Below are 27,579 nucleotides of genomic sequence, written 5' to 3' on the forward strand. Positions count from 1 at the left end.
TACATCGCAAAGCACGCCACGCCACTGAATTTCGTCAAGAGAATGGCGAGTCAGCTGAAGAAATGCTCGTAAGGAGGTATCAATGTTCCCGTAAAAGCGTCTCCTTCTATCTTTACATCTGAACTCGAGTCCGCCCGATCGTCCCTGCCTTACGACTTTATCGCGTCTCGCCCGGCGGGAAAAAGGACCTAACTGCAGTCGAAGATAAGCATAGTGCAAAATGCTGAGCAAAAGCGGTGTTGCGTTATTCTGGTCGAAAAACGGCGAGTCCTCGTCTCATTTTCCATTCCCTTTCCCGTTTCCCTCAACCTGTTAAATAATGCTTACGATGTGAAGTACCCAACGAAAATACCCCTCTGGAAAGGCATCACGTTAATCCAACGGAAACCTTCCTCGGAGATCCGCGGTTTTGTTTCGCGCGGCGCAAAGTGGATCGAGTCGATTGGAGAGGTCGGATATGAAATTTTTCACTGAAGCCCATAGAGAAAAAAAGGAGGGGTTTGCATCTTGAGGTTTGTTTACCCTGTGACGTAGGTCGGTACAACCTGGCCAGCGAAATCCGGAATTCGAGATATGAAAAACGGACCATAAAGTCCGATTTTTTTTACTTAAATCAACTCATAATATAATTTCAAGCACTTTTTATAGAATGGATTTTTTTCCATAAATCACACCATTTCCAAGAAAAGCGATGATAAAAGTCGCTGTACCGACCTACGTCATCAAACAAATTCCAAGATGCCCGAAATGCAAACACCTTCTTTTTTTTCTCTATGACTGGAGCCGCAAATCTTAAAGTGTATTTCGTCACATTTTAAATTTCAAGGGGTGCTTTCGGAAGAAACTTTTTCAAGCAAATCAATGAAACCACCTTTAGAACCGCACAAAACCCCTCAGTTGTGAAATAGTTGCTTGAGGCGCCGTGGCACGCTGCGGCGCGGCAGGCGAGATCGACCAGCACGACACGCACATTGGCGCCTACAAACCTAACAGAGATACTTCACGCATTGCGCAATGCGTGAAGTATCCCTGTTAGGTTTGTAGGCGCCGATGCGCGTTTTCCGCCGGCGCAACACGTCGCACAGTGGATGGAGACAATTAGAGAGACCGGATATGAAATTTTTGACTGAAACCGCAAAGCTTAAAGTGTATTTTGTCACATTTTAAAATTCAAGGGGTGCTTTCAGAGGACAATTTTAAAAGCAAATCAATGAAACCACTTTCAGAACGACTAGAGTTTGTATAAACGGTGTAGTTTTTAAAGTTTCCAAATTTTGTTCGAAATCTCCAATAGACTCGATCCACTGTGCGGCGATTCTGCGCTGCGTCAGCGACGGATCGGGATACCTCCCTCTCCCGTAACTTGCCGAATTTACGTCTGTCCGGCGCGATGAAGGCGGAATTGTTCCAGATTTTCGGAGCGTTTGCATGCAAGTTGTTTTTACGGACTTGGCGGGGGCGTAGGATGAGAATTCAAAATTCAAGGAGTGTCAACCAAGAGCGAGGTATTTTACAGGACCCACATTCTAAGCTTCCTTTATTGCCGTCCTCGTTTTATAAGGTGCACGGGGACGATTTTTACCAGGAGCAGCCTATTTACATCTGGAGCGCATCTAGCAAACAGGAACCAGCGCGATTACAGTGTTGTAAAAATGTTGCTTTTCGTAATCATGAACAAAATCTCCCGGAATGGCAAATAGCTTTGGCTTCCCACCGAAAAATTGTTAATTTTAAAGGAAAGTAGTTGTGAAACTTTTGGTGTTGTACATTTATGAAGTATTTTTTAAAGAGAGGGAGAAGTTGCACGATTTTGAAAACACTGTAATCACGCTGGTTTCTTTTTGCTAAATGCGATCCATTGATGTTTCCATATTCATGGCGCTTCCTTAAACCTAATGGGACCGGGAAAGCGTTTTAGGAAAAATAGTTATACCCAAAAAACATCATTTTTGACCTCCAAAAACTGATTTTGAGGGGGATTTAGGGGGGTATCAAACGTAAAAGTGGCAAAAATTAATGTTTCTGGCGACAAAACTTTATTTTTGACGGCACCACTTGAGGTAACGTTGGAAAATATTGACAAAATGTATCTTGCGTTTTTTTTTGCTATGACTCATCGTTTTCGAGATAATAACGACTATTAGAGAATAATAATAGGGGCCCCCAAGGAAAGCGTTTTCGGTAAAAAAAAGTTATACCACAAAAAGGGCTTTTATGACCCAAATAATCGACTTCTTCAATATTCGTACTTAATCCTGGGACACCCTGTATAAATGATAAAAATCAGAATATTGTCCTAATTTACGGAAATATGACACCACCATCAGACTCCGCAGAGCAACTGGACTCTTATTTTCTTTGAAACTGAGATATTATGAATTATGCACCAGGTGTCTTTTATTCTCCATCTCGCCATCTTTGCATTTTTATCTACCCAGTGTCCCCGTCCATTTTCTTCTCCATAATTTAAAGCTCGCTCATTGTTCCGGCTCGGCATTTGTTCCTTAACCTTCGGCCGTATCCTTTTATTTTTATTATTATTCTCACGGAGACCCTCTTTATTTGCTATCTACATCCTCATCAACAAAATTAACACTTATTCTTTATTTATCTCGCCCCGGGCGGCACTGGATGGGAGTCCTACTTGGGCTCAGTAATGACGTCATCGGACGTCTCATCTGCATTCGGTTCTTAGGGGATGAGCAACACTGCTTTGCCGTGCTAAGGGAAAACGCCGAATAAACCTGCAGGCTTTGCCAAATATCCTTTCATAAAACGCGAATGTTCAGGCGAATTTATGAATATTTTCCTCCCGATTTTTCAGATAATTTTGTTCGAAATTTCACATAAAGATTTTGAAAATTTAAAGGGAAAATATTCGTAACTTTCCTTGAAAATAAACATTTTATCGAAGTAAATTTGGCAACTCTCGAATGTTCATAGGGCGTTCTTCCTCAGCACGGCAAAGCTGTGCCGAAGAAGAATGTCCTATGAGTATTCGAATGTTGCCACTTGTTCTCCAATGTATAAATTTGTGTGTACGTTTTTACCATCATAAATTAAATATATAATAATTTTTGAACAAAGTTATAAGTTATCTTTCTCAAAATTTCGTGAGAAGGGAAAATAATCGTAGTCACCAGTCAAAAGTATGTAACTAAAATGTAAATTAGTTATTCTGAAAAAGTATGTAAATTATTGTGATTCCTGGTAAGGATCTAGTTTTAGGACCATTGGATCGAAACTTACTCGAGGCTGAAAGAAATGTGCTTTTCCCGATGCTACGTTTGAGGTGTCCTTACAACTCCCTTATAACCTAAATGCAAACTCCCCGGAGCTTTCATTAATGAACGACTCGGAATACAGATAATTATCCGATTTTCCAAATTTTGAAAACTCGCAAAACCTCAAAATTTTGTCGTTTCACAGACAAAAGAACGTAACTCCATTGCAAGGTTGCAAATTTGATCCAAAGACTTAAATTTTTACTGAGAATATGAATATGCAATTTTCCCCCCAAAAATTCAGTTGATTCTTGCGTGTAATCAGAGAACAAAATGGTAAAATGCTGAGTTCAAACTACATGGCAGCCTCTTGGCGAAAAAACAAGATGCTGATGGAAATATTTTGTCGGTTAAATGCAGTTACGTTCTTTCGTTTGGGCAACGACGGTTTGCAAACGGTTTCCGCTTAGCGGCGACACTGAGATTTGAGGCAATTTAGTGTGGAGCATCGTTATTACTCAGGGACGTAATTTCGTGTCAGGGAGCGAATTTCCCTGCTGCACAATGCACATTTCCTCGTGGCCTAGAGCAGGGTTGCCATACCTAGAAGGGAGAATGGACCACTAGACAAGGTACGAATTTAAACAATCTGATACATGTATCTTAACAAGAACTTTACGTAGAACACGATTCGCTCAAAAAACTTACTGAAACCAACTCCTAACGAAGATATTAACGTTTTTATTTCACATTGGTTACGAGGAATTTTGACTGCCCGCTCACAAGAAACTCAAAGCTCTACATGAGTCAAATCGCGTACCACAACGGTTTCAGCAAGCCTCTCAATGGAGCAATATACATTTTCCACCATGTGTTGTTTAAACAATAAGCAATTTGCTCTAGCTGAGCTAAAGTGTCAAGATTGAGGTTGCTAGATTTTTATATCGGAGAGACTGACATGATAACGTTTACAGCGCTCGATGTGAATCACGTGGAGCATTGAGTTTTCATGAGCGGGTGGTTTGAATTCCCGCATCAAGAATCATTGAATAGCTTCGTAAGGAGTTGATTTTAGTAATTTTCGTTGTGCGCATTGTGTTTTACGTGAAATTTTGGTTGAGAAACATGTATCAGAATGCTGAGATTCGTACCTTGTCTAGTGGTCCATTATCCGCTTTTATGATACGAAACTCTGATGACCAAAGTAGCCATATTTTGTAAGAACTACGCCTATTACTGATTGTCCAGAAAGGTAATTCAATCAAAAGTTGACTTAAGATCCCTAAAATGTTAAACTTCGTGTCATCACCAAGGTGTCTTATTAGTGGTCATTCTTGCAATTTTGGCAACACTGTTTTTTCCCTTTTAAATCCATTACGAAAATCTTACTTAGGCAGACAGCCTGCCTCATTCAGCAATTCAGCAAATTCAGCTCATTCAGCAAAACACCTCATTCAGAATCGATTGTTTTACCTACGTTTAAATTGACGAAAACCATTGTTGCCAACTCCCGAAAACCACCACTGGTTATTCTTGCACTCAATTTTTTTGTTTGACAACAGCTATTTTTTTTTTTTTTTTTTTTTTTAAAAAAAAATAAGGATTTAAATTTTAGAAAACAATGCATTCCTAGGCCTCTTACCGAGTGAGTTACGATATAATATCGAACTCTTGATACAAACCAAAACAAACTAACATAACATCATGTACGAATGCTTCATGAGTTAACTGTGTTAATTCATTGGAATTTAGTCATTGACCAACCATAAATCAAGTAAGGACTTATTAAACACGAGAAATTTTAGACGCAATTTGCCACCATGGCGAAAAGGGCGCGGATCAGAAACAGGGTTATATGTTTGTTTACATTTGAACCATGGCGTTGCCACTAAATCAGTTTATTAACCAGTGGTGCCAAAATCTCATTTTGGACTTCTATAGAGAGAGTCGGGACTAAGAAATTTTTGGTGACGACCACTTGGATGCTTCTCATTCGGCCAGCGTTTTCCATGACCGAAATTCCGATTTTTCCCTCCATCCGACAACGTCCACCGAACAGACAGCGGGAATGCGAGGGCATGTAAATGAGCGGGAAAAGTGTGTGCGAGAACCGGGAGCCGGTGGGGTCATTTATCCTCCCCGGCCCCCAGGGGACTGCTGGTGGGGGGGGGGGGGGGGCGTGGGTGGAGAGAGCCGGGCTTCGTGTCCGTTTGTATGTCGCAGTGCACACTTGGACCGCGGCCAAACGGCGGGGAAGGAAAAAACCCGCGTATATATATACATAAACACCGAGTTGTGTGTGACATATATATATATAAATATATATACATATCCGTGCGATATGTTTTCGTGCCCGTTTTTTCGACTCCTCCCCCAGCGCCCGGGGCCCAGCGACGTAGGTCTGTCACGGACTAATTGAAAAATATGTCCGGTACTCGAGGTGTCGCGGAAGGGGTGGGGAGTAGGGTGGGGGCGGGGGTTGAAAATGACTTTTCTTGCCCGGTCCCGGCGGGGGCGGGGATTATCAACTCGCTTTTTCATCTTCAGCGGCCCCTGTCTCACAGTGGATCTACCCCTTGGTCAAGAGTGGACATTTGCTTATGAACAAAATCGTGATTTGGGACTGTTCATGTAGTACGAGAGGCATTTCGACTGACCTTTGTACTTCACCCCTCATTTATAAGGCAACCGCAATGCATCCTCTCAACCGTCTATAGATTAAGACTGGCATAGCTCCGCCACTCTCCCCCCCCCCCCACAAAAAAAAAAATTCAGAAAATAACGGAGGAAGACTAAAATACCTATATCAGATTAATTTTATTTTCACCGGAAAATATAATATTCCTAGTCAAAAGAAAGAGCGTATTAAAGACACCCCCCTCTCGGAAGACCCGGCAAGGCAAGTTCAGACCCTCCGCTTATAAGAGAGTTACATATTACTTGAACTACCCCTTTTTTAGATTTTTTTTTTAAAAAAATGCGCTACTCTTATATGCTACCAGGATACCGGAGGGTAAAATGTTAATTGAAAATTAAATTAATACGAAATTGCAAAGGGCAGTCAGAGAATTTTTTGGATCCTAACTGTCAGAATCGCAGCGTGTGGTTGTCTGTATGTCTGTCGTGGTATTTTTTCTCCAGAATATCAACTACCTTCATAGAAAATCCAGTGAAGCAGCGAGATTTTAGGCAATCGAGACATTGTGTGTAGGAAGGGCATTTCTTGGTTGCGGTGTCTCAAAATCTTCACTTCTAATTCATGTTTTAAAGAGAAAACTAATCAGTGAATTTTCTGAAATTTTTAGTTTTCAGCATCGTAGAACCATGAAGAAAATTCAGTCGAAGTCTCAACGAGTGTCAAACAATTTGCTTCAGTAATAACGTATGAAGCGTTAGCGGAGATTCTGAGACACCGCAACTAGTGGCGTGGCGTGCTTTGCGATATATCGATTGTTATGCCATTTAAACCTATGGAAAAGGATCGATAATCAGGGTGTTCGCAGCGAACACCTCGGTAATCGATTCTTTACCATAGATTTAAATTACAGAACATCGATATATCGCAAAGCACGCCACGCCACTGACCGCAACCAAGAAATGCCCTCTCTGCACCCAGCGTGCAAAATCAGTCTACGCAATAATTTTCTTTCCTCGGCAAAAATGGGGTAGATCCGGGTCAACTTTGAAAACAGAGAAGATTTTTATCATAATCAGAGCATTTGTTTGCCTACCATTTACGAATCCATCATGACGCTAAAATACCCGGTTGTTCCCTATCACCATCCACTGTGCGACGTAGAAAATTATCAACTCACTTTCCCATCCTCAGTGTCCCCTGTCTTTCTACGCCGTCGCTTTTGGCACAACTACAACCACCTATCTGCATGTCCACGTGATGAGGAGTATGGATTCATGAACGATTTGAGGTTCACGTATGGGTGACGATGGGTCGTTTCAGCTTAAGTACGTTTGACTCTACTGATGGCAAGCTATAGTTCCGCAGGTGGACGGTTTAATCACCGTTGCAAGTCCAAGCGGGGATTGCGGAGGGTTGATTTAGTTGCCCGTCGAACAAACAATCACTTCGTTTCAGAGGGTTGAGAGGAAAAAACTACTGTTCCGTCGAGCTGAGGGAAAACATCCCATGAGCATTTAGACGTTGTCGGGTTCTTGCCTACTGAGTGCGAATTTTCGAGAAAATCTGTGAATGCATTCCTCTGAATTTTTTTTGGAGAATTATACGGAGTGATCCAGGGCAAAACGGCCAGACTGCAGGAGCCGAAACACCCCCAGACCCTCTCTTTAAACTGAGATTGAGATTTTTTTTAGATTATTCATGAATTCAGAGCATAAAAGTACAGGAGAGTACACATTTTCTTGAAATTTGGTTCACGACCGCTGCCAAAATTCAGGAAAAACGATTTACTTTCCGAAATTTTGGGGAGCCCCGTAGATCCGATTGAGGGCACTTTTGGAAACAACTTTATACAACAAAAAAGTCCTATTTTCACCAGTAGAACACGGTCCTGTAGTCTGGCGGTTTAATTCTGGATTACCCTGGATTCCAGTTCATAGTTCCCAGTTCCCAGGTGGATACACATAACAAAAGAGGTAAGAGTTGTTGGATGATATGGACATCATCTCCAATGAATTGTATTAATAATTTTATTCATAATTTGATAGATCCTTACTTTCAGAGGATTGGATATCTGAAAACAAGTTTTTGTGACGAGGCAAACGAACAGAATTTTAAGTGGCTTTCAATTCGTCAAGATAGTTCCCTACCTACTTCGGAGCTGAAATTGTCACATCACTCAAAACAGACACTCTAGGTTACCTGGGCGCCAAGCTTTTGAACCTACATTTCATATTTACTTTGTCTCAGGGTCGGACTGACCGTAAGGCCAATCTGCCATTGGCAGATGCGCCCCCCTCAGTGCGCTAAAGGCGCGCCCCTCTTCCGGCCGCTAGAATAATAATAAAGAAAATGAAGAAAAGAAGCAAAGAAAAAAAAGAAAAAAAGAAGAAACATAGGAAAAAAGAAGAGGAAAAAGGAAAGAATAATAAATAAAAAGCAAGGAGAAAAGAAAATAAGTAAAGAAAAAATGCCTAAAAATTATAAGTAAACGGGAGAAGCTTTAATACTTAGGAGTTAATTACTGAAGAGCCCCATTTCCCCAAAAGAAGCCGTGTATTTTTGGAGGAAATAAGGGGCGAAAAAAAATTGAAGCAAACGCCATACGCCATACCAATTCTACGTAACTTTTTTTTCGTAGAATCTATATCTGAAGTCAAGACGTACCACCCTTGCCATTTGAAATTCAATCAAATTCCAAAATTTTCCTCTGTAAGATTAATCGACTTTGAACCTGAAAATATCGTCGTCAAAATTCTACTTAGAAGAGTTTGTTTTTTAAAAAATTCCGGCCCCTCCGAGAGAGGGGGGATTGTTCCTGCATTCTCCTGAGCAAAATATCACATTGCGCCCCCTTCGCCAGCTAAGGGTCTGCGCCCTCAGAGGTGCGTCAGTCCGACCCTGCTTTGTCTTGTATCATAAAAAACGGAATGAATTCCAAATCGCCTTCAACTCAGGATGATACTTCATCACCTACCTCGGAGTTGAAATAGTCGCATCACTCGAGACGGAGCTACCTGGGCTTCAAGTGTTAGAGCGGCTACTTTACATGTATAGGTTGGTCACGTCCCGCCCTGCACGACATGTTCGGCGAACATGTTCGCCGCGACGTCACAACTCGCGAAAGCGTAGCGCTCCCCGTTCGTAATCGAGCGAAGCTCACACACGGGTAGATAGCGAAAGACAAATCCGAGTTGTGACTAATCACCCAGAACACCGTTCGGCTAACGGAGGGGAAACCTAACAAATTAATGGAAAGCTGAGAGCTATAAAACACCAAGTTGACAGCTTTGAAAACAAAGACCGAACGGAGAGTCAAGTCAACAACGGGAAAAAAAATTAGCAGCGATATCCTGCGTTGCCAGGATTCCGGAAAAAATTGAATGTATTGATAGTGTTGGCAAATAGATAAAGAAACAAAAGCCTCCAGATGCACGTTTCTTCATCGAAATAAAGTCCATAAAAAACACGTTTTGAAAATTTTCTAGGTCATCTCAAAAAGTGAGAAATTGGAGTTAAGTGTTGACTTCATCATAGGTCAATTAACAGGAAAAAAGTCCAAAACACCAAATCAGGCACTAGAAATAAAAATACTTTATGATAAAAACTGGAGTCGGGTATTACATTTTCTTCCCTCTTCAAATGCTGGTGTTTGCTGACTGTCGAGAATATTCAGCTCATTAAAAACGTATTCAATTGTAAAGTACCACTAAAAAAATGGTGGTGAATTAGCAAAGGCATGATGATTCTTGAATTTGCTGCCAATAATTATTTATAACTTGATTCAAGCTAGATTTCTCTAAAAACAAGAGAAACATACTTGGACTAAGCAAAAAATATGACTTAAATCAGCATTATAGTGTAAATTAGCTTTTAGTAGTCATCAATCTTGATTCAGAAAAAAATACTTTTTGGCCGAAAATTAAAGAATGTACCTTCCAGTGCATTACAACTTGTCAAGTGGCGCATTGGATATAGTAGCTATTAGACTTAGTTAATTTGATGACCGGGAAGTTTAGATCAGCAAAAACAAAGATTCCTGATTCCTCATTCCTATAAGATATTTTTCGATACATGCCCAACGTCTACACCAAATTTTGATGAAAACATTTGTGTGGTAGTGCTTGAATGTTGAATTTTAAACTGAGCCCGGTAATCTATTGGGATTGAGGATGACAAAAGTTAGTTATTTTTCAGGAAATCCGGCAACGATGGCGCTTCTGGAGTGGGAAACTCAGACTCCGAGGCACCAAACGTGAAGTGATGCGCGTCTGAAATCAAAGATATGTATATCGTTTTATGTATACATACAGTTCGTTCGGTTGTCGGTTTGGGGCTTATTCTCGTCGAGGTCCGCAAATTAATCGCACTTTCATTCGATGTTTGGCAACAAGGCGAGATTTTTTGCTAATTCCCGACAGCGTTCGACAGTGTTTTTTTCCAGAATGCGCTGTATTTTGTCATAAAGTTGCGGTTCCGAGCGGTTATGGTTTTCTGGAGTGCCATAGATTTAGGTCCCGATTATCGAAGGATTTAGGATCACGGACGAATCGGCCGTGAAATAAACATCCATGCTGAATATACAAGCAATGAAAATGGAGGGATTGGACTTTGTTTTTGGGTCGGCGTTTTCCAGTTAGAATTTTGCAAGTTGGCAACAGTGTTTTTCCTCCATTTGAATCCATCAAAACCATCGATTTTAGCCTCGAAAGCTGCCTCGACATGGATCGATTGTTTTGCATACATTTAAATGGAGAAAAACCAGTGTTGCCAACTTTCAAGAATTGTCACCGGAGTTTTCTCATTAAAGGAAACATTTCCCATTTTCTTGCCGTTCTTTTCAAGAGAATGATTTTTAAAGATATTGATTGGACATTTGCTAGTTGCCAGTAAGTTTGCTTCTTTGCTGACGTTAAAATTAGAGGAAAAGCGAATCTTCGTTTCAATGGTCAAAAGTGAAAAAGAGCAACAAAAAAATTAAATTTATACCGAAAATGAAAGAGATGAGCCTTATTTTAATTATAAACAGGTCGAGGTACTTTAATATTCATGGGTTTTTAATTTGAAAGTTTTACTCACCGTCCACTCTATCACGAACCAATGATGTTTGCCGACCGCTCACGGTGTAATCTAATTCAATGAACAAACTTGAAACATATTTAAAATTAATTCCGTCTTTGAAATAGCTTCAACTGAAGCTATTACTACACAACTGCGTGGGACGATGTTTCAATTTCTTTCAAAAATGCTGAAGAAGAGGTGGTGGAAATTGTAAAAAGTAATTTAGTTGATTCCTTAACGGAACAATTTTAGAACAGTTGACGAAGTGACATTTTTTAAGACACTCATCTGAAAGGAAATTTTACAAATGATTACATTCACGAATATGATTCAAATTTCAAAGCCTCAGAAATCGAGGGGACATTTAACGTGCAAGGGAAACTTATTTTTGCTAACGCTTTTGGTAGAATTTTCAATGCAAAATGCACTCGAGAATACAAATAAGTTGCTGTAATATTAAAAAAACATGAATCATCGTAACAAATCAAATGATGATAAAAATATGCAAGTATCAATATTTACACACTCAGTAGAAGCAGATACATAGCTTAACACGAAGAGTTCAAGTCGAAACGAATTTGTTGTCAGACTTCATGCTTTTTTCAAAAATAAAAAGAAGCTGCATGCTCAGGAAAAAATGTATTATCACCCACTGGCATTACATGCGGATGTGGACATTCAAACATATTTTAAGACATGTTTACATTCGGCACAATTAAAATATAGTGGTTAGAAGAATGGGGAGTAATGTTTTTTGTGTCTGAAAAGGTAAAAATGTCCAAAAAGCGGAGGTCGAATCCTCGTAAGGACCCCACTTTTTGGTGATCTACCTGGTACGCAGGTCTTAATTAAATATGCATGCCTTTTAAAAATATGTTGAAATGATGTGAAAAATGATTATGTGTGAGCGTTGGTTATCAGTAATATTCCTACGCGTACTGAAATCGAATTCTAAAAACTTTGACTAGGTGTATTAAAATGAAATAGAAATGTTTTCGAAAATTTCGAGTGAAAACTAATAAAAACATTTACAATCTGAAAGTAGTTTTCAATTTGAATTTAACCATTTCTTATCACTAAATGAGATAACTACTTGAGAAAGCAATGGGTCTGATAATCGACGGAAGAAGCTCTTGGAAATCAACGACTATATTCTCAGCTACGAGCGTTAAGTCGAGCTAACTTCAAGTTCTCTCCCAAATATTTAATAATTTGTTCAAGATTGTAATTCGAATGGAACAAACAGGAGTAATTGATGAGCCGTCACAAATCGGCACACTACAGAAAACACCTCCGAGAATCAAATAAGCCGATCGTTGAGAAGATGTTACACAATATTCTAAAATTTGAATCCAATTAGTCAAAAATCAACATCTTCCGGTGTCACACCAATTTTTCATCGAAAAAATAGTTGAAAAACGAAGTTGGTTTGATTTAAGCGACAAGTTAATTTTTTGGGGAAGATCGGTTCTTGGAGTTGGGGACGCTTTACACGTCATAGAGAGAAAAAAGGGGATTCGAACAGTGGGGTGGCGTTCTTCGCGATTTATCGATTAATCTGCCATTTAAACCTATGGAATAGGATCGATAAGGAGGGTGTCCGCAACGAACACCTCAATAATCGATTCTTTTCCATACCTTCAAACGGGGAAATATCGATAGATCGCAAAGGACGCCTCGCCATTGGATTAGAACAACAAAGACTTGTAGATCGAAGAATTCTATACTGGTCGGGCGTTCAATCTTGACTTGATTGAGAAACAGTTTTCCAAAAAGGGTGCCTTAATCACACACTATCTGGACTCTGAGTCTTTCATTAGAGGTCTCATTATTATTTGTATTGCATGCTAAAGAAAATCGAAGTCTGAGCATTCAAAAATTGCCTTTCCTGTAGTGAAATATTGATTTTTGACAAAACTCACGACTATTTTTCCTAAAATTTCCTATGGGACAATACCATAATTATCAAACAAAATCTTGGTAAAAATCACTTTTTTTTTTCTTGTTTAAGCGTTTTTTTTATAAGAAAAAATGAAGCAACGGTTGTATTTTCTTCTTCGATTTTCCCCCTCCTTTTTTTCAGTGGTATTTTATGAGAAGAGATGAAGCAATGGTCGTATTTTCATACGACAGTTTCCTTTTACTTGGCATGAAAAAGGACCTCGTTTTAAACAAAATTTTAATAAAAAAAACAGCAACAGGATGAATAATCTCCCCGATTCCAAAGTAAAATGGTCTACCTATCAAAAAGTCATCGTGAATTACTTTCACGTCCAGTTTTTCTCCCCTGGCTCCTGGCGCTGAAGTATCTTCATAATTTTAACCCGCTTGCATTTTCCGTTAGTTTCCTTCTGGTATTCCTAAAAAAGGATTATATCATAAGAGGGCTGGACTGAAAAACTTGCGCCGAAAGTATACGTCCTTGTCAGCAGGAAAAACGATTTGTGATTGAACTCAAAATGGTTTTACCGGTGTAAACTTTAACAACGAAGTGGTTAGTTGGATAAAAATTTCACGATAAATATGATGGTACGGGTCGATAAAATTGGGCGGATTTTACTAGAATCAGCCTATCTACATCAGCTGTTCCTTAATTTCCTTTCACATTACATGTTTTCTGACAGAAAATCTAACTGGATTTTGTGAGTGTAATATTTATAAGCCAGGAAATATGAACCAGATGTTTCAACATTTGGTTCTCTATTTTAAAAAAATCGAATTAAAGCAACATGAAGTATAGTTGGGCTGATTTCAGTGGCGAGGCGTGATTGATCGATTATCGATATTCCCCTACTTGAAGCTATGGTAAAAAATCGATTATTATGGTGTTCGTTGCGAACACCCCGTTTATGGATCCTTTTTCACGGGTTTAAATGGCAGATCAATCGATAAACCGCAAGGCACGCCACGCCACTGGCTGACTTTGTTTAGATCTGCCGATTTCCTCAAAGATTTTCAACCTGGAAAACCCCAAAAAGAGCTCCACTGTTTCATAAGAAGATCCACTTCCTTAGTAAACAGGGCGTATCACCAAGGGATGAAACTTAAATTTTTAAGAATGAATGTCTCCATACGAAATTTAAAATCCCGTTAATGTAAGCTTCATCTATACATATGGATAATTTTATCGCAGGTTCAAGAGGACTTTCCTTATTTAAGATGAGCTTTTTTGGGCGTTTGAGTTGAGTTTAAACCAAACAGATGGCACATCTGTGTTTCTCAGAAAATTCCCTTTAGGAATAGAGGGCCAAATCCGGAATTTTCAACAAATATCGGAACCCTAAATTCTCATATCTGGCAACTATTTCCCAGACAATTTAAATGTCTCAACGGACATTCCTCCCCCTAAGACTCCTTCTTTAAGCTTAGGAGGAGTTCATAAACCACAGCTCGGCTCCTCTCCCTCATAATATTTTTTATTCATTTTAAAGGAAAATTAAAAATTGATTACGCAATCAATTCTACAGAAAAAACCTTGTTTACCCGTTTATTTGATGACTTTTCCCCCACGGGAAGCCGGTCGTTTTTTATTCCTTCAATTTTATTTTTGCTCGTCTTCATTTATCACTTTTTTAAACCATCGTTTGGAACTGTAAGCTTGCCTCCGACGACCTTATGAGCTCAATTGTTTCGCCCCGCTTTACGGCCTTCTTTATTACTTTGGCGAGCCTAAATTTATGGCTCGCTCGTCAGACAGGCTGTGGACTTTTTTCTCTCTGTTCAGAGGTGAGCATTTTTCCTGCTGGCAATTCGACGCACAAATTGAAGCGGAGACACCGCCTCGATCGGAATCAGCTTTACTGAACTCGAGGTTGCCATATTTCCTCACGTTTCATTTTAATCGCAGAAAGCTATCCCTGGTAAAAATAAATATGGCCATAATGGATCATCCAAGTCACGAAAAGACCTTTAATGACATCACGACGGTGTTGCCAGGTAGTGTTAAGGTTAGTTTTTGTTTCTTTTATACCTGCGAACTCACGGGTCAGATTCACGAGTTTCCAGGTAAGGAAACTACGTCACAATCCGACGATGCTGTGATGATCACTAAGATCTTTTCGTACTTCTGTAGATTATTTGAACACCATGATGTTGTTTTATTTTTATCAGGCAAAGAACAAAACTTTGATTGGTTTGTTTTCATGGAAGAAAAACGTGAATTCAGAAGAATTTTTAAGGTATTACACTAGATAAAAAGATCAGTTACAGCTATTGATCTTTGGCGCTAGTCAATCGCCAAAGTTATCCGGCTCAGTAACCGAACTTTTCGGTTATAGGAACCGAAAAAACTTTGCAGTCCGATATAAGAACGGAACTTCCTTCTATCATATATAAGCTTTAGTTATTTCTGAAAAATATAAAAATACGTGAGGAAATTTTTCAACTTCAAATTCAATTATGCAACTTTGCGTTTTCCTTAATCAATGTCACAGAATTGACACAATCGGACAAAAATTATTAAAAAAAAAAATATGAAACCAGCTCAAGAATTGAAGTAGAGTTGAGCCCGTAAAACTGTTAGCCATTCTGCGAACTCAACCATCAAAAGCGGAGGGAGAAAATAATACGGTCACTCAGGAAAGTTAGGAGAGAATCGTTAATGAGTAAGAAAAGAACAAAAACAGACACACAGACAGAATTAAAAGTCACGCATGAAGTAGACAGACGATTGAAGAAATCAAATGAAAGGTCACTGGCTAAGAGAATTCGTAATGATCCTATTTTTACTTTCTCGTTTTTACTTCAACGAGTTTTGTGAAAGCCTTTGAAAGATAAATGGTCGATTGAATAGTGGACCTACCTTCCTCCACTATTAGAAGATCTATTCGGCTGCGCCACTTAAAATTGAATCCCTTTAATTCTTTAAAGCCACTCCTATTGTCTAAAGTCTGAAAGCAGTTATAGTATATAACCACTCGTACGGTAAAAATATAGAATTAAACAATTTACATGAATTAAAGGCTGATTCATAGACTTTTTTAAAGCAGTTCCTTTCCTTAGGCAGACCCTTCATGGTTTATATATGTACTAAGGTTGATAGCAAGATACAAGGAGGACTCTAAAAAGACATCCTAGAAAGGAACATTTTTAAAAGCTTTGAGTTAATTTCAGCAGCACAACTTTTTAAATAGATCCTTGCAAGGGATCATACCGATTTGCTATGGCAAAAAAAACAAAAAATACTCTAGGATTGAATCTTTAAGGCTGGTATTAGTCACTTTGAAATTAACAAGGCCTGTAATATTTTTGTTCGCTTTATATTTTGTATTTTTCAAAGTGGCATGGCAGTGTAGCCCCTTGCAAGGATCTATTTCTGAAGTTTTAGTGTCGAACGTCACTCGAGGCTGGTGGAAATTCAGTGACGTGGCGTGAATTGCGATATATCGATTGTTAACCCATTTAAACCTATGGTAAAGAATCAATTATTAAGGTGTTCGCTGCGAACACCCTGTTTATCGATCCTTTTCCATAGGTTTAAATGGTATAACAAACGATATATCGCAATTCACGCCGCGCTACTGTGGAAATTGTCAAGTAATTTAGCAAGTCAGAGGCCCCCATGAACCTCCCTTCATCTAAATATAAACTATACGTGGCTTCCCTGCGGAGAAAAGCTGCCAAGGAACGACTATGAAATACAAATTAAATCGAGTCCTTATATGAGAACTTAGACATGATTACCTCAGATCGATCGGTTCCCGCAAAACACATCATTCTGTCAGAGTAAAAACTTGAGCCTCTTAGGGTCATATTTTCAGTCGTTTATTGAACTGATCCTTTCCTTAGGAGACCCCACATTGTTTACGATAATGAGGAATGTTCCAGGATATCTTCAGCACAACATCATAAAAAAAGATGACGTTCATGAGTCTCGAGTGATGTTCAACAGAATCGCATCGGAAATAGATCATTGCAATGAATTGCCACCGTAAAAAAATAAGAATCCTAAAAACAAAATTTTGCAGGTTTTGTAAGTCTACAGTAAGTTTGTACCTACTTTATGGTTTGTCAAATTCATAGAAATTGTTCCTCCATATTTTTGATTTTTTGCGGTAGCAACGCACTGTAAGACATTGTGACAATCTACTTCCAAAGTTGTACTGTCAAATTTTCTTCAAGGTTTGTTAAATGTATCCTCTTCATGATACTTTGTCAGTGATGCTCTTAAACCTTTCTCAATGTTGGAATTCGTTTGCACGAAAAAAAGAGTAACTGGGCCCATAACTTATTGTTATTATTATAATTTGTTACATTAATGACAAGTGAGAACACCGAAAGTTGGGCTTGGACTAATCCGTACTTTTTTTATTTATTAAACACGCAGTTGCAGCTCACAGACTGCTTGATCAGCACATTACGATACATACGACACATAGTTGTCAGATTTACTGCTTATTCTAGACTAGACCTTAATTCCAACACCCAATCGCAACGTAAGCACGCACTGAAAAAAAATTCACGGCATTTTTACCAAGGTCCGTTCGTACCTTTACCATCTCACTTTTTTTTACCAATCACTGATAATTTTACCAAGACAGACTGGTAAGCTTACCTAAAAACCGGTATTTTTACTGTTTTTTTCAGGTAAGAATACCACTTTTATTGATAATCAATTCCCGGTAACTTTGCCATTTTATCTCGGCAATTCTACCACAGTTGATAAAAAATATTGGCGCTTTTACCAAGGTCCAGTAAAATTACCGAGAAAGTTCAATAATTTTACAGAGATTTCTCGGTAAAATTACTAATTCCATAAATGGTAATTTTACCAAGAAAAAACTGGGATCCAATAGAACCTTGAATTCTTGGTCATTTTATCCTTTTCTTAGTAAATACACCGAGATTTTTTTTTTTAGTGCAACACTCAATCACAACGTAAGCAATGTAAGGCCTCCTACAGGAAGAAACTGCTCAAGGAAGGGTTATGAATGCGCTCTTGATTGAGGAATAATCTTGATGAAATTTTGAAAGCCAGTGACCCCCCGTAAAAAGGCAAAAGGAAAAGGAGGACAGATGAGCAAAACAAGAATACAAAAATCGAAGCAAAGATTCGTCCCGCACGTCCAGTCGTGAGTTAGGACCCGCTCTCGACCGTCACCTGGCGAAATTTGGAGCACATTCAGTTCCAGGTCATCATGCAGGGTTCATTTCTTCATGAATGTCATTATGAAAATATTACGATAATTTCAATAGCCTCCTCTTTTCGTAATAGCCTCTCCATAGGAATCGTCGGAATCAAGTTCGCAAATTCAGTAAAATTTCAAATTTCTTTAATATTCCCTGACTATACCAACCAAATTCCTGACTACTATAGTTAGTTAGTTAGTTAGTATAATTTTAAGAATTCAGCGTTTCAGGCTATTAACGTCTTTACAGATAATCTTGAAAATGGGAGTATATACGAAAATTTAGATTTTTAAATTAAGAGAGGTGAAGAGTTTCAGAATTTTGGTAGCAATATTGGGTTCATCGCATGTAAGAGGGTTTGTATTTCTGTTGACCGTAGGGGCTAATGACAGAATACTATAAAAAATACATAAATTAAAAAAAAAAAAAAAAAAATCATAATCGAAAGATGTTAATATCGAGCATGTTCAAGTAGCTTTCGTAAAAAAAAAAAACAAAAAAAAAAAACAAAAAAAAAAAAAAAACAAACAAGTTTAACATATATTATAAAACGTATTATGTAATTATTATGTAATTAATTGGTTTTGTTTTTATAAACTTTTTTTGAGTTAAACAATTTATTTATCTCCTTTTCTTTTTAAGCATTTATTTTATTTTTTTCATTATACATTAAAAAGTTGGGGAAAGATTCTAGTTTTAGTTTTTTTTTTTGGCAAAATCCCAACTCAAAGATTCAAAAACTTAATGATACACTATTAAAGAACCGAAGAGTTCCGTATTCTAGTTTCTGGGCTCTTTTTGGGAAGTAAATAATGTGAGCACCAAAACACCTTCCATTCACAGAGAATTATCAGTTGAATGTTGTTTTTATAATTTTCTGAGTTTACTTTGTTCTTTCACAGAAGTCAGACATTTCCCGAAAGCTGTTAAAAGAAGTTTCAGCAGAGTCTAATATGTTGAAAGATACTCATTCTGATTCCACCGAGAGAACATCGACCACCTTATTCCTGCTAACCCCGCTAACCACTCTCACACCCCCACGGTTGGTAACAGTGTCGAACACGGCTGATTCCTTAGACATACCATGCGCTTTCGCTACTTTCGCCTATGATATTACTAAGCGCACTGCATCGCGTAATCTGTCGTGTTCGGAGGAAAAGCCTATTACACTCTCGCCAGCCGGCATTATTTAATTAGCCTCAAGTGTGATATTGTAAGTTTTTTACGAGAAAATTGGCAACGATGGAATGCCGTGAGTGACTCTTAGTCGGTTTCATGTTTATGCTCGCGTACGCACTGGCTGAAGTCACGCGATCAAAGGCTCCTTTCATAGTTGCTCACTTGTTGACAGGTGTAAACATGGCCAGATCGCCATCAACTTTTGCGTGGCTTTTGAGTTGCAGGTGTGCTACGGGTGCCGATCGGGCGGCTCACGTGCTTGCTAAGCCACCGGGAAGGTTGGACGAGAGATTTCTGCATGTATGGAATGGACCACTAGACAAGGTACGAATTTAAGCGATCTGATGCATGTTTCTTAACCAGAATTTCACGTAGAAAACGATTCACACAACGAAAATTACGGAAACCAACTCCTAACGAAGATATTAACGTTTTTATTTCACATTGGTTACGAGGAATTTGAACTGCCCGCTCACAAGAAACTCAAAACTCTACGTGAGTCAAATCGCCCACTACAACGGTTTCAGCAAGCTTCTCAATCGAGCAATGTTCATTTCCCATCATGTGTTGTTCAAAGTATTAGGAATTTGCTATAACTGAGCCAAAGCGTCAAGATTGAGGTTGCCAGATTTTTATATATCAGAGATTGTCATGATAACGCTTAGCGCGCGATGTGAATCACGTAGAGCATTGAGTTTTCATGAGCGGGTGGTTTGAATTCACGCATTAAGAATCATTAAATATCTTCGTAAGGAGTTAATTTCGGTAATTTTCGTTGTGTGCATCGTGTTTTACGTAAAATTTTGGTTAAGAAACATGTATCAGAATGCTGAAATTCGTACCTTATCTAGTGGTCCATTGCACAAAGGGTGCGTTGCACACGAGAGATGTATAGCCAACTGAATAAGAACATTATTTGGATAAAATCTTGCAGGAATCAAGTTGGGTACAATGGAAATGTATAAAATACATTATTTAACGTACAGTTTGTGAGGTTCAAATTAGAGTACTTGTGAAGAAAAATTAGGGAAATGTCAAAATGTGGAGCTCTAAGGGCCCAAAAAGGCAGTGAGCCTTTTATCACAAAAAACTGCCAATCAAACTGTCATGTCATTGCCAATCTTCAAACTTTAATATCAAACCAAGATGGTCGGGAATTTCATTCATGAGCGTTCTTCCGCAAAAATGAGTACATTTATGCGAAAGCTAAGTCAAATACGTGCTTTATACGAACAGCGTGCCGTTTCAATTGTAATGATAAATCACTCTGAATAATCTGAATTTATAGGTTGGGGGCCGATATTGTCATTGTTAGAAATGCATGATGTTAGGTACGCAAATAATTTCAACGGTGAAACTACTAGACCACTTATCTCGTTTGCGGTGTTTAAAAGTCTCCACTTCTATTTTATTTTAGTGAAGGAGAAAAAGTCGATACGATTCCTTGAAGTTTTCACAGATTTTCTTTCACGCAGATGAGAAAAATCAGGGAAATTTTCAAGAATTGACGTTGAATAATTTTCAATCTACAAAATAAAGTATGACAGGAAGTCTGCGACTTCGCAAGCCGAGAAACGTGGTCTGATAGTTTCACCATTGATTTCTGATATTCTTAACATGGGTTTCGTGTAATTTTACCTGTGAGCAGTCTTCCTAGTTGGCTTTGTCTCTCAAGTGCAACAAACTCATAATTGGAAATCTACTAAGTCGAGATGCGTGTTTTTGCCAAATTTTGGTCGTAAATATGACATTTCTGCTGACACATATCCAATCTTCACTCCCTCTATTACTGCACCTAATTCTGGAATACCATTTGTCTGAAATCTGTGTTTGAGTTCTCTCGTACGTTGGTTGGCGTGCCTTTGTGATTGCCATTAGTCAATGATTGCTTTCAAGGCGAGAATTACACAAGAGGTGAAGCATTGAGCACTCAATCATTTTCACTCCTACTTACCTGCAAATTCCTGGAACTCACGCTGTTCCGATCTCGGCATTTCTCTCTTTAGTAATAAGAGCGCATCCTTTGGAATAAATAATTTTACGTTTCGACTTAGTTGTTTCTGTAATCCAATATTTTTAGACTAGTCTCATTTCGCAGTAAAATGTATGTTTCAGGGAATTTAACTTGGATGCTAGGGGGATGAAAGAATAGAGTCAGCGAGCATCAAGATCCGAAGACTTAAAAAAGATTTTTAGGTTTTTAGATTTTTAAAAAAAAATTGATTAAAAATTTCACCTCTTGCTGGGAAAAAATTACTTTAGAAAATTGTTTGATATTGATCAAAAATTATCTACTAAAATAAAAAATGATTGCGATTCCCGACTCTGTACACGCAATTTTCGACTCCCCTTAGTTCTGAGCAGAAATTCCGAAAATCGAACGACTGTTCGATATCCTTGGAGAGGGCGCATAGAATGAGGCTTCAAACGTCTTGAAGTTTGAATTAGCACAGGGTGAGAGGGAATGTGTTCCATTACGACCAGCGAGGTTTTGAGAGGTTACCGGGTGAGGTCAGCCCATCGGTCCGGCAGGACAACATGAAACTGAATGTTTCCACAACAATGATACAATATTAATAAACAACCAACACAACTACGATTGGACTCCGGCTCTTAAGAAGATTCAAGCCTAACTCAGACTCACGAATTAGAACAATTAATTGATTTGGTTTACGAAATCCATATCTGAAAAGATACTATGAAAATAGTATCTAAAAACTTTCAATTTTTTGAATCCCTCATTGATGGCAACATTGATTTGCTCGTAAAACTTCGTCTTTTCGCAGCCTTCAATTTTTTGAGTAGCGATTCACTCACGACACCATATCTTTCGGTCAGTCCAAAGAAATCAAGTCACCATTGGACACTGGTTCTACGAACTTCAAGGAATTTTAATTAATCAATCAATCAATCAATTAAATAATTACTTTAATTCTTGATTTTTTCAAAAGAGCCGAAGTCCTAGGCACACAATTAGGCTGAACACAGTTGATGTGGATCAGTACACATGGTTGCGAAGAGTGCTTGGTCATTTGTCAAGATATAGGGACTAAACGAAAAATTCTTCGGTCATTCACACCTCTGCAATTAAAATACAGAATTTGTTGGTTAAACAAAAAAAGGAAAAATAATAAAATGTACATACACGCGGTAAAGTAGGAAGAAATAAAGGAGTAAGAGGAATATGATAGTGAATTCGTCCTGAAAATAAAGGGACTGACGAAAAATAATAAGAAAAATAATATATGACAAACATACCAAATGGAGGATCCTTTCTAGGCTTCATTTAAGAAATTGATTTTTTTGGCCAGACTTTGGCACTGAATAGGACTGACCACCTTTAAAATGGATCTACATAAGGAAAGCAAACAGAAAAAAAATATAAGAAATAAATAGGAAAAAGTAAGGAAAAATTAAAAAAGCAAAAATGAACACACAAACAAAAACATAACGATGTAAACTAACTGATGTGAAAAAAATGAACGAAATAAAAAAAAAAACAGCGAAAAAAACTATTAATGATGATCATCATGCGAGTGGAATCATTGTCGTGACGGCGTCATCTGGGCCTCGTATAATTTTTATCGGGGAAAGATGACATGAGCGAGAAAAAAATTATCACATAGCGACTTTTTAGAAAAAAAAAGGGTCTGTTGCACTTACAAGGAGTTGCAGAGGTGAGAAATGAAATAATATAATTAAAAGTAAAATGAAATGATACGAGATAATAATAATTATGGGTAAACAAAATGACCAAGCACCCAGTCATCTGTCATGCAGACAGTCATTCAGGGAACGCCTCACGGTTCCTTTCTATAACATTGAGATACGAGCTGAAAATATACAAACATCATTAGTAACAATTGAGACTATGACCAGTTACACAATCATGGTACAATCATGGTACAGCTTCGCAAGAATTCGACGACTACAAACACAGTGGAATCGAATGATTTCGGCTCATTAGGATGGGAAAGATGCGTAAGGGGTGGGGGCGACGGGTGCGTCAAAGATCTGTTCTCAAGTTTAGATACTTAAAATCGATTGTGTAAACAGCTCTGTTGAGCGGCTGTGACACTCAAAATCGTGTATACATAGTTGAATATGACAAAATAATGGCTGAAGTTGGAAAAATCGTTGTTACCCAGACAAGAGTACGGAACTCCATTTCGAGGTTGCAAAATCGAAGAAAAAATTAATTTTTTCCAATTAAAATGCTTGCGCAATTTCTATCCAATATTTTGTTGATTCTTGCACCTATCAGGGAAAAAATGGTGAAATTTTCAGTTAGAAAAGCCCGGCAGTTCCTCAATATCAAAAGGAATTTGCTGGGGGGAATTTTGCAATTAAGTCTCGGTCTCAGGGAAACTACGAGGTATCTACTTTGTAACGCTGCAAATCAGCGCTCGTATTATATTTTTTTAAAGGATGTCAACTGATTGTTTTTCTCAATTTTCCTCTAAAATTCCTTTACTTCTTACAAAAAATTCAGAGATAATTTAAAAAGAGTATTTCTGGTTAGTTCCTCTCACTCACAAACAATAATCGAACATTTTAAGTCGTTGCAATAGGGATACGAATTTTCCAACCTTAACCACCGATGTAGTATGAGTTTCTAGATTTTAGTATCAACACTAACAATCAATTCTACATACCGCACTTTGAACTCACTTTAAACTCAAGATGGAAAAGAGGTGAAGACATCAACCGAAATCACTCGTTGTTATTTGGGCGTTGGCTGTCATTTTTCTCGTTTCGATTCAGAACGGAAGGAGTTAAGGTGAGGGGCTGGGAAGGATAAATGGAAGATTCAGAGGATCAATCACCAGTATATCTCAATCGATGATTTATCGATTGACTTTAATCGATAATTTATCTTTGACTTCAATCGATAATCAACGTTGCGACTTCGATCACAATCATTCAGTAAAAAATCGAATCAAATAATCGATTAAAGCATCTTTTCGTTTCTCTCATGGTGTGATAAACCCTTTACAGTAAAGAAAAAACACGGCGTATTGAGTGAGTTTGGAAGCTTGTTCTGAACGCGCTGATGGCTCTATGTGACGTCACTGAACAAACTGCACTAGTATATAATTGCTCAATTTAAATTACCACCTCGCACAGTTAGGTTTAAATTGGCTCTGCAGAGGCTTTGATGTCACTGCTGGACCGTCTTCCACTCCTCTGTCAGCCGTTTTTCGCGGTCAGTATCGATTCTTGAAAGGTGGCGAAACCGTGCTGAGCCCACATAAATGTAGGGAAAATAATCGATGTTAATCGATTATTCCAGCAGGTCGATTATTAAGAATCGATAGTTCATGATGGAGTCAAATGGAGGCAAACAGTATTGTCAACTTGCATGACTCGACACCATTGGCGGATCCAGCAAACTGGCAACATTGTCTTTGCTCCATTTGAACCTATGGAAATGTATCGATTCTTAGAGGGACCAGTTGCCCCGACAATAATCGATTTTTAGCATAGGTTTAAATGGAGGAAATCCAATGTTGACAATTTGCTGAATCCGCCAATGCTCGACACACTGGTCTGGGTGGCCGTAGAAATCCAGGAATAGAATTTCCACACTTTTCCTCCCCAAAGAATTTTTCAACGGATAAATCGCCGTCGATAAAATCGCAATTTTATCGCAAATTTACGCGATGAAATCGCAATATGTCGCAATTTCATATCCGATAGTATTGCTATAAATCAACGCCAATAAAATCGCGATAGATTCTCCGATCAATCGCAAATTATCGCGATCACTGCTACTTGTGCTTTTCCCACTTGTCAGCGGTCACATGTTACGTACGTTACGGTTGTAACGTACATGGATGTGATGGTTGCACGAGTTCAAGTTTTTCGATTCGTTAGACTGAGCCTACGGTTCGAAGAACTGAACATCCGGTTCACTGAACCGAGGTTCGATTCTGTCAACTGAAGGGATCGGTTCGCGTGGCTGAGGGCTCAGACATCTGAACCGGAAAGCGCCTCTTCGATTGATCGGTTGGCGGGTTTTCTCCCTCCGAGCCCCACCGCGGCCTCAACTTCAGAGGGGTTTTCGCGAGTCTGGGAATTGATTTCAGACGGAGCGCCCTCCCTCGCGCTCTTCGCGGAATTTTACGTGGGGATACTTTGTTACATCGCAAATTCCAAATTCCCCGTTTCCGTTTCCGCAGAAATTCAGAACAGTCTCAAATCAGTGCGTGGGGAATGGACGCACAGTGGATCAAGACAACGGTAGGGGTCGGACATGAAATTTTTGACGACAACTGCAAATTTTGATTTTTAATGGAGATGTTGCATGTGTGAGGAATTTGCGATTTGGCCATTGATTCTCAAGTAAAAGTTCGCGAGGAACACGATGGTGCCACTGGATTTCTCTGAAATCATCTCCCAAGCTCAAAAAAAGCTCTCAAGTTGAGGCCAAAATGGAGGGGATATCTCACCCTACCCTCAGAGTCCACTTCTACATCAAAACAAACTCTCCATGCAAAGATAGGGAGCAAATACATTGACAGGGCTGCCACCTTATTTGGGGACTCCAAAACTGAAACCACGGCAACCCTGCTAATGTATTTGCTCCCTATCTTTGCATGGAGAGTTTGTTTTGATGTAGAGGTGGACTCTCAGGATAGCGTGGGATATCCCCTCCATTTTGGCCTCACTTTGAGAGCTTTTTTTGAGCTTGGGAGATAATTTCAGAAAAAACCCGTGGCACCATCGTGTGTCTCGCGAACTTTTACGTAAGAATCAACAGTCAAATCGCAAATTCCTCACACATGCAACATCTTCATTCGTCATATTTTAAATTTTGAGGGGTGTTATCGGAGGAAAATTTCACGAGGAAACCAATGGAACCATTTTTAAAATCTCAAAAATTTGATTTAACGGGGTTACGAGCTTTTAAAGTTTCCAAATTTTGTTCAACATCTCTCATTGACTCGACCCACTGTGTGACGGAGGCCCGAAACGCGAGGGAGTGATCTGGGGCGAATAAAAAACGGAACTCGATTCACTCGTTCTATTCTAGAAACAAGGGAAACGACGTCTCAGACGTAAGCTTCAGTTTCGCGTGAGCCCCAAAAAGTATGGATTTCTATATAAAGCGGGGCTCATGTGCGAGATACGCCTTACGCCGGAGGTAGAACGACGAGGATAGAAGCCGCGTTACAAGATGAGCCTTTTCGTCCGTATACGAACACGTTTTTCAGGGCTCATCTAAAAATGAAGTTGGGTCTTCCCAGTGCGGCGTTCTGAGAAAAGAGTTAAAAAAGAAGTTCAGTAGAAAGAGGAAATTGAAAATAAACTACGCTCGCAGCGAACAGGTCTCGCAATTCAGCCGTTTGACACTTGAGAAAAAATGAAATCAAATTAAATGTATTTTACTCGATGGCCAATTTATGCTCCGACGATATGCTTATCGATGCGCTTTCAAAATTAAATGATACCATCTCAGGCGCCAAAGAGTTAAAAAGGATATTACTCCTCCATTGATGCGCCTTCGACATTGGCGGATCCAGCTAATTTTCAACATTGTCTTTTCTCCATTTAAATCTATGAAAATGTATCGATTCTGGCAGGGCCAGAGCTCTTACAAGAATCGATTATTTAGCATAGGTTTAAAAGGAGGAAATCCGGTGTTGCCAAATTACTGGCTCCGCCTTCGAAATTAGATGTTACCGTGTTAGACACTGGGATGTTAAAATGGTCATCTACTCGTCCTTACCTCTTCTCTGCTCGTTCTTCGTTTCTGCATTTTTGTTTGTTTGCGTAACATGTCTTTTTGATCACGGTAAAATTAACCTAACCAAGAGAAAGGTAGTCATTTATGGAATCAGCGCTAAAAATCTACTTAGAATGAACTATCACATTGCAGGCAGATCGAGGGTCGACCAATGTGATCTGCTTGTTCAAGTAAATAATAGTAATAATCTGTAAAAACAAAATGCTTTTCGAATGCATATTCAAGTAATTAATTATAAATAATCCTTCTTTCACTACAGTGCTACCAAACACATCGTGCAGAGCGCTGTTTTCATGGCCAGTCAAATTCTCAGAAAAATTCAAGGAAATCCATACACAAGTTTCCGGTGAATTGGTATTTCATCAGGAAAAACCGAATGTTCATAGAGCGTTTTTTTTTTTCATGTTTTCTTTTCTTTTTTTCTCCTTCTTTCAGCATGGACACGGCAGTTCCGTTCCCTTTTATCTTTTTTACGCGTGAAACGGTTCCGCGTAGGTTGCCCGGCAGCGAAAAGGCATTTTTAATTAAGACCAGTTCGATTGCATTTTTAATTGGAGCGGCGACACGCTTGTCAGACCGAACCTACGCGGGTGCAATTCTTA

At 38.9% G+C, this 27,579-nt stretch overlaps 1 protein-coding gene across 9 annotated transcripts in view; it reads right to left on the reverse strand.

The window, feature by feature from the left end:
- Window positions 1-27,579, reverse strand: part of Rdl (Resistant to dieldrin) — a 334,060-nt gene that overhangs the window by 143,981 nt on the left and 162,500 nt on the right. The window lies entirely within an intron of this gene.

This window comes from Bemisia tabaci, chromosome 10, assembly GCF_918797505.1.
Source record: "Bemisia tabaci chromosome 10, PGI_BMITA_v3".
Taxonomy (NCBI): Eukaryota; Metazoa; Arthropoda; class Insecta; order Hemiptera; family Aleyrodidae; genus Bemisia; species Bemisia tabaci.